This window comes from Pangasianodon hypophthalmus, chromosome 17, assembly GCF_027358585.1.
Source record: "Pangasianodon hypophthalmus isolate fPanHyp1 chromosome 17, fPanHyp1.pri, whole genome shotgun sequence".
Classification (NCBI taxonomy): domain Eukaryota; kingdom Metazoa; phylum Chordata; class Actinopteri; order Siluriformes; family Pangasiidae; genus Pangasianodon; species Pangasianodon hypophthalmus.
Window position 1 is genome coordinate 20,887,477 of NC_069726.1, and position 7,986 is coordinate 20,895,462.

Here is a 7,986-nt window from a genome sequence, read left to right on the forward strand (position 1 = left end):
TGTCAGCTTATTAATCTTCAGTGCATTTCAATACTAAATATTTTGCATAATTAAAATACAAATTAAATGAAACTACAAGGCAAATCGTCAGCCCTGGCGTTTTATTTTTCATCAGAAATATTTGCATGAGCATGTCTAAAAATCCTAGTGATAAATTTTCCACTTCAGCTCCAATGACATCAGTGCTGTGTTTACTGAAACAGCGCTCCTCATCTCCATCCTCTTAACCCCAGGTCAATATTGATCATTTAGGAGTGTTCACTCGTTCACTACAGAAAGGAAAGGACCTTCCCTTTTGGCAGCGCGCCCTCCAAAACATCCCCTCTCTCCAAGCGCACACCAGTCTCCGGCCCGCACCACAGCGAGACATCTGACCGGGACAATGGAGCTCGTTCAGCGCTGAGATAATGCTGCTCTGTGCTTGTGGCAGGTAGAGCAGGACGTGCCGTCTGGTCACACCGAGCATGTGATGCCCAGCGGCGCTATAATAACCCCAACTGAGCGATCCAGAGATCTAACAACAACAGAGATCATCACCATCACCATCATCATCATCCTTCAGCAAGCCTTCATCCTGATCTAATCCCTCCGAGATGAGAGCCGCTGTTCCTGTCCTGCTTCTAGTGGCGCTCGCCGGGTGTCAGAGTGGTAAGAGATGATACTGACTCACTGATCCACAGTTATTTGAGTTCCTTAATTAATGATTGATGAGCATATGAGAATAGGAAATAAACTTAATTAAGGAATAAAACAATTCCAAGTTTTTATTGTCAGGTGCATAAAGTAAGCTGTAAGCATTTATATACAGTGAAATTCTTGTTTTATTCAACTAACTAACTAGTACAAAAAACAACAAACCATAAACATTAAACTCAGACAAAATATGATGTAAAATTATACAAAATTATAAATGTACTCTAAACTAGTAAAAATAATAATAAACTGTAAACATTGTGTGTTGTGCTGTGGTAGAAACTATCACTATCCTGAACCATTTTATTCCTCTTATAACACAGCAATTTTCCAACGATTACAACTGTTTTTGTTTTTTGTTTTTTTTTTCATTTCTTTAAAAGAATGATGCGTCATACTTTTTATCCGTTTATAGTTACATTTAATATTGTGGAACGTCTAAAAGAGAAAATAATTCCTGTTTCATGTTATATCAGCTATAAACAGTCATTGCCTCACCAGCCTTTCTCTCTCTCTCTCTCTCTCTCTCTCTTTCTTTGGAAGACTTCCCTGTAACGGAAAACTTGAATTTTTGCAGCTTTAACTCCGACTATTACAAAGTTCTGACACTGGAGACTCCTTCCATAAATGTTAAATAAACATGTCCTGACAAAAAACTTCACCACATCAATTACACACATTTTTTTATCCATTAATGTGAAGTATCCCTGTGTGAGTCGTTACTATAGAAACGATAAGGCGTTAGAAGAAGTGCATTAATGTATATAAAGCTGTGATTTGCAGCTGCACTACTGTCAGAGCTGCTGTTCTAGAAAATTAATCAACACCTCCTGACCAATCAGATTCGAGAGTGCTGTGGCGTAAATGTTTTAATCAAAAGTTGAGGCATTAAAGAATTTTAATTAGAAAAAGGAATCAATAAGTGAAAAACAAATATACACACTTTTACACATATTTGGTGCAGATTTAGTCTTTGGAGCTCCAAAGATAACCTACTGGCATGCACTCCGAATCATTTCCGTAAATACTCGACCAAATCTTCCTATATTTGCTTCAAATGACTGTGATAAACAATGTAATCTCAGTTCTATAACAATCTGTAGATAATCTGTGTTTACAAGTTCTTGAAATAAATTTGTCAAATTAATTTGCATTCCACGTCACCTTCCAGTTTCTGATGCAATTCCAATTTTCCATACTGGACCTAGGAAGCCACAATGATACCTAAATTCTGGTTTAAAAAAAGAAAACAAAAGAAGTGATTCTGGATGCTCAAAATGGCCGCCATGATACCATTACAGTGTTCAACTAGACTCTGATGTTTCGTTCATGTTTATAGATTGCAGTAAGTCATAACCTCCGCTGTTAAACAAATTGTTCCTCAAATGGCTTTTAGGCAATTACTGGTTCTTCACTTCCAAAAGTGGGGAAAAAAGAGGATTTTGCAGACAGACTAACTGAAAAACACTTCAGCGTTCTAGATTTAGCCTTTTTTAAATCAATTCTGTGCAACATCACTTAAGGAATGGACGTGGTTTGAGACCTCCAACACTTGCTATCTACGTCAGCATCAACGATGAGGAAGCGAATGTCAGAAATCTGTTATGTTCTGGCTGATCGACTGCATTTGAGTAACAGGAAAACATTTGATTTTTTTCCCAAAACGTTCCTCTAATTTAAACGAAATTATATTTTGAAATTTCAATAAAATTTCAGAGTCCTGTCTTTAGTAGTTTTACATCCAATACACTGTTCTGACTTATTCTCTCACTAGTTTATGATTCTTATATTGTACTAGACTTTATAAAACGCAAATTTAAGTAAACAGACGTGATCTATGAATGATTTTGTCATGTTGAACCGTGTTGACCTCAGTGGATTTAATGTCATGCAGATTTTGCAGAGCTTTTTCTGATGTTTCTGATATTTGCAGTGTTTTCTGCGTCCCTGGATGTTGCTGCGAAGGAGGATGTGTCCGATGAGAGAGGTAACACTGTTTCTACATAAAAACCACTTGCTATAGATTCAACTCTAATGATGAGCACTTTTAACTTTATCTTTCTTTTTTTTTTTTTACTCAGTGGAGATTAGTGACCTGCAGAAATCAGGTATGATTTGATTTGATATGAAATCATTACGCTTTAACGATGTGAAGTTGCAGCCGCTTTATAGAGACATACTTGTGAAACGATAATGAAGGAACATCTATAAAAACTTGCACAATAAAAGTCTCGTCGCTAGAAAATGATAGATTTTTTGTCTTAATTTTCTCCTAAGGGTGTGTAAACTTGTGCATTCATCTGGTACAGGTTTTGTGAATTGAGCTTCATGACTCTGAGAAACTGAAACTCTTTTTTCCAGATGAGACTGAAGCTGAAGCAGGATCAGAAGGTAATTAGTTAGAAAGCTATATTTTAGCACCAGCACTGTTCTAATTGAGAAATAAAACTCCTGTGGATGTGCTGTTGTAGGAAAATAATCAGTGATGGTGTGACGTGATGAAGCCACAGCAATTTACCAACAATTAAATTTTTTTTTATTAATTAAAGAACAACACATTATACTTTTTTTATCCAGTTATAATTACATTTAATACACAGACATCATTCCCTCACCAGATTTTCTCTTTTTTCTCTTAAAGTTAATACAAAAAATTCATCTTGTCATGTTACTGAAAAACTGGAACTTCCTCTTCCTGGAGACTTTCCTATGGCGGAGAACTTGCAGTTACAAAGCACTGACACTGGAGACTCCTTCCATAAATGTTAAATAAACATCTCCTTACGGAAATCTTCGCCATATTAATCATTTAATGTTTTTAACCTTTTTGTTAATAAGCTTAGATTATGTGAAGCGTCACTATAGAAATGATAACGAGTGCGTTAATATAATTACAGCCAGCACTACTGTCAGAGCTGCTGTTACAGAAAATTAATCAACACCCTCTGACCAATCAGAATCGCCCATTCAGCAGTGGTATAAGGAGTTATATAATGCTGTTATAAGTATCTAAACTTATAAATATTTCTTCATTGGCTTGCAGAGGAAGGGATGGCACGTGACAACTGCTTTGGGAGTGAGTTACACACTTTATCTTTGTCTTTATAATGTCCGAGAATTAATATAAAACAATAAGCCAGAGTATAATTATTATTTTATTCAGTTCTATTGACTATAAGCTAATAAATGGTGCTATACATAGTAAATAAAGCGTGTATAATTTTTTTTTTTTTTAACAGAGGCTGTAAGAGATCAGCCTGAGCAGAAGTTTAACCCCACTGTCTCTTCAGTCAGTGAAGGTGAGACAGTGTGGAGTATAAACTCCCTCACAGCCACCAGATGGCCCTGAAACCTACAGATATGCCTTTAAAGCTGATCAAATAAGAGCTGGGATGACTTTCCATGACCTGCTTTGTTTTCATTTACCTTCTACATTTCATATTTACAGAAATAACACGAGATGATGAGACTCAGCGTACAAAAGAGGAGAAGACTGAAGGTAAGACATCTTAACAGTAATACCATATGCTGTATATATAACAATATTATCATCATGGACACTCTGAAATATCGTCTTTTCTCTCAAAATGCCAATGTATTAAATCCAATTGCTTTAAAAAGGAAGAAATTACTTTCTTCAGAATTATAAAGTTTAGCTTTAAATGTAATTTTTAATTTTAATGCAGTGTTGTGATATAATGATAGCAAAGGATTTTATTCATAAGGAATACTTTATGAAAAAAAAAACTGGACGTCTTATTATAAGTAACTGATGTCTCACTCACCTAAAAACCTTGATACACTTGCTTCAGATGGCATCATTAGACTTAATCAGGGGTTCTAGTAAGCCTTGAGACTTTTGGTAAGCTAATATTAAGTCAAACTCTTATAATAAATGACTAAATAAATGACTTGTTACTTAAAGCATATTACTTTTCAGGTTGTGAAATATATGATCATTTTTACTATTTTTGTCTTTTTATTACAACAATTTTCAAATTGTTATAAAAATAAATTTTACAGAAAATTCCACCATGAACACTTAGGTCCACTGAGCATCATATTTGCTGGAAAAATGTTTAAAAATTGTGTTAAAGATACTACAGTTTGGACCAAATGGACCATCTGTTCTTGGTCCATCTGGTCCAAATTGATAAATAAAATTTACATTGTTTTATTTGGATTTGTCTTTAATTGGTTAGATTAGGTATTAATAAAGAAAATATATGTATAAGTTAGAGACGTGTCTTAAAAGTGCAATAATTTTCATAATAGTTTTAATTTCTTACTAGTAGAAATAATGTGGAAAATTATGTATAAATGATAAAAGATAATAGTTTATGTCGCTGAAGAAAAAAAAAAGTTTGGAAATCTGTCTTCCGGTCCGGAGTGTGTGTTTGTATTTGGAATGGCCACGTGTCAGTCATTTTATAGACACGCCCCCAATGTCCCTTCACATCCACAGAAACCATTATGAGGAGAAGCTACATGTTTATAGAGCTGTAACTGGGCTTTCAGGCAGCTGAACTCTGAGTGCATTTGAAGGTCATGTCATGACAGTTCTTGCTAATGGTAAATCTAGTTAGAATGCTAATTCTAGTTGAGCCATAAGTTATAAGTTTTGGGGGCGGAGCTTGGTGTACATGGAATCATTCAGATCTTATTCAACTCCATCCATTGAACCATTAGAGAGCTATTTTTTTTTCTTCCAAATCTTACCTAATGCACCTTTAAAATACATTCATATATAGCTCTGTGATGTTTCAGTATATGTTTTGATAAATTATAAAAACTGTGCTAAAAATAACCTTTCTGTTCTTGGTCCTTTTGCTCCAATGTGATTTCATTTCTATCACAGTCTTATGAAAGCCTGCAAAGCCACCAGGTTGGGAAACTCTGACCTTAATAATCATCTCGAATTAGTTAAATAGCAGCAAAAGTTCACATTTAGACTTTAGATTCAACAAACGGTTATTGTTAAAATATATATATATATATATATATATATATATATATATATATATATATATATATATATATATATATATATATAAAGAGAGTCTGGTTCTCCAAGATGGCCGCCTCCGTAACATTCCGGTATTCAGCAACATACACAGTGACATTTTGTTCATGTTTTTAGACGTACAGTAACTCTGACTGTATCCTAAACCACATGAGTGAACCTGTGGGATATTAGTGAAGAGGCTGAAATGTACAGAAAATATTTTTTGACAGATTTCCATACAGTGGCACACAAAGCAACACTTAAAATACAAACATCAGACACCAAACATGTCTTTGCTAAGCTTTCACATTTTGAGTGAGGAGACAATTGTGTGAATTTGACTTTTTAACTAGACTATATCTTTAATATCAGTCTCATATAGCCTCCGTCATGGGGAAAGTGCTTTAAATGTGTTAGCTGTGTGTGTGTGTGTGTGATGGGAATGTAACCAGAGTGTCTGATTGACAGATGAAGGAACTGAAGCCAGAGCAGAAGTGCGAGCACAGACTTTGGGTAAGAGTAGTGGTTTGGTTTTTTTGGGTTTTTTTTTTAATAGAGTGTGGAATATAATAAAAACATGGTTTTATTTCCTCAGACATGGCGGAAGAAGACAGTGAGGAGGCAGAAGGTGAGGAAGTGATGTGTAGTAACCACTCACAGCCATCCAGAGGGCGAAAGTGTGTAACTGGAACTAAAGATAAGCCTAAAACACTGATAAAACAAAGGGATAACTTTTGTAATGAATTTCCAGAGGCATGTTTTATAGCAAAAAATACTTTATTTTTAATATATCTTATCTTCTAATAAATAACAATACTGAATTATGGGAAAAGTGCATGTGTAGGTGGGAAAGTAAAAGATAGAGTGCATGGGACGCCATTAACACTTTCTTATTCAGATTTACAGTTTTAATGATCACTTTTATTTCACTTTGGCTTGAAAATGAAACACCATCTATGTAATATAACATGATTTTATTTTTAATATTGCGCCTCTTTTAGTACAAATTGAAAATGGGTCATTTTAATCTAAAAGAAATCGAATAAAAGTTGAATAAAGTTACAGTGTGAAGCTATGCAGTGTCACAGGTTTGAACAATTTTCATTGGTCCAATTTTTATTATTAGACTCCTATAATCTGGAATAATAAAACAAATTGAATGATCTAATTATTATTATGGAATAATTAGATTATTCCATCCAAAATCTGTTATTTTGAGAAGAATCATCTTCTTTAAACATTTTTCTTTTTGAAAACCAGTTTTAATAATAAAGAAAGTGGAAAATTTTACTCAATAATATATTTGACTCAATAATAATATTAGTTATTTAACTGACTTAGGACGAAGGGACTTAGTTTTATCACATCATCATTTGAAATAAACTGAAAACATATTTTATTGCATATTGTACATTATAACCCTTCTCAAATATAACTCTTATTCAATTACATCACCTCTTCATAAGCTGAATGAGTTATAAATATGACCCTGATATCTAATCAGTACAAACTTTAACTACGCTCACTGATTAGGAAACTAAACTGTGGTGAAGATTAAAATAGCACTGGAGTGAAATCTCAGACTGCCATCACTTCTCTGTTTAATTTATGTTTAATTTTAAAAGAGGCTTACATATTACCTATGTGATTATATTATTATATCTGTTATTAACAGACATGCAGTTAAAAATGAAATACTTGTGCTTTAATACATGGTGGTAGACCTGAGGCCTCCTGTAAACGTTACCGCTCAGTGAGTGGAAGCCTCACCACTCCGTCAGTCCTGCATACACACAGATGGTGTTACAGAGAAAAAAAAAGAAAAGAAAAGAAAAAGTGAGCCATGGTTTTAGCAGTTTACTCTGCCGAGGCTGGATTTAGCTGTTTACACACACCAGACTGATGGCTTTGTGAAATTGTTAACTCTGTTTCTGTTTGCAGAACGGTTTGACATCGAGGTGCTTAAGCATGCAGGTACGTACAGAAAATACAATAATAAAGCTGAGATGGAAAGTTAAATGGCTAATATATTACATAAAGCTAAAGAAGAGATGATGAAATTTCACAAAACATCCCACTGAGTCTCGACTAAACATCCAGGACTGATGTAGTTTGGTCTGAATTTAATGAGCACTTAAAAAGGTGGACATTGTTCTGTTCATGGTCAGTCCTGGTTCAGCTTCTTTTGGACCCTAAATATGTCTTTTTGTTTTAATTTTTATGTATGAATGTGAATGTGAAGGAATAAAACACTTGGGGGTGTGCTATTAGAGGAATATAATCAACAG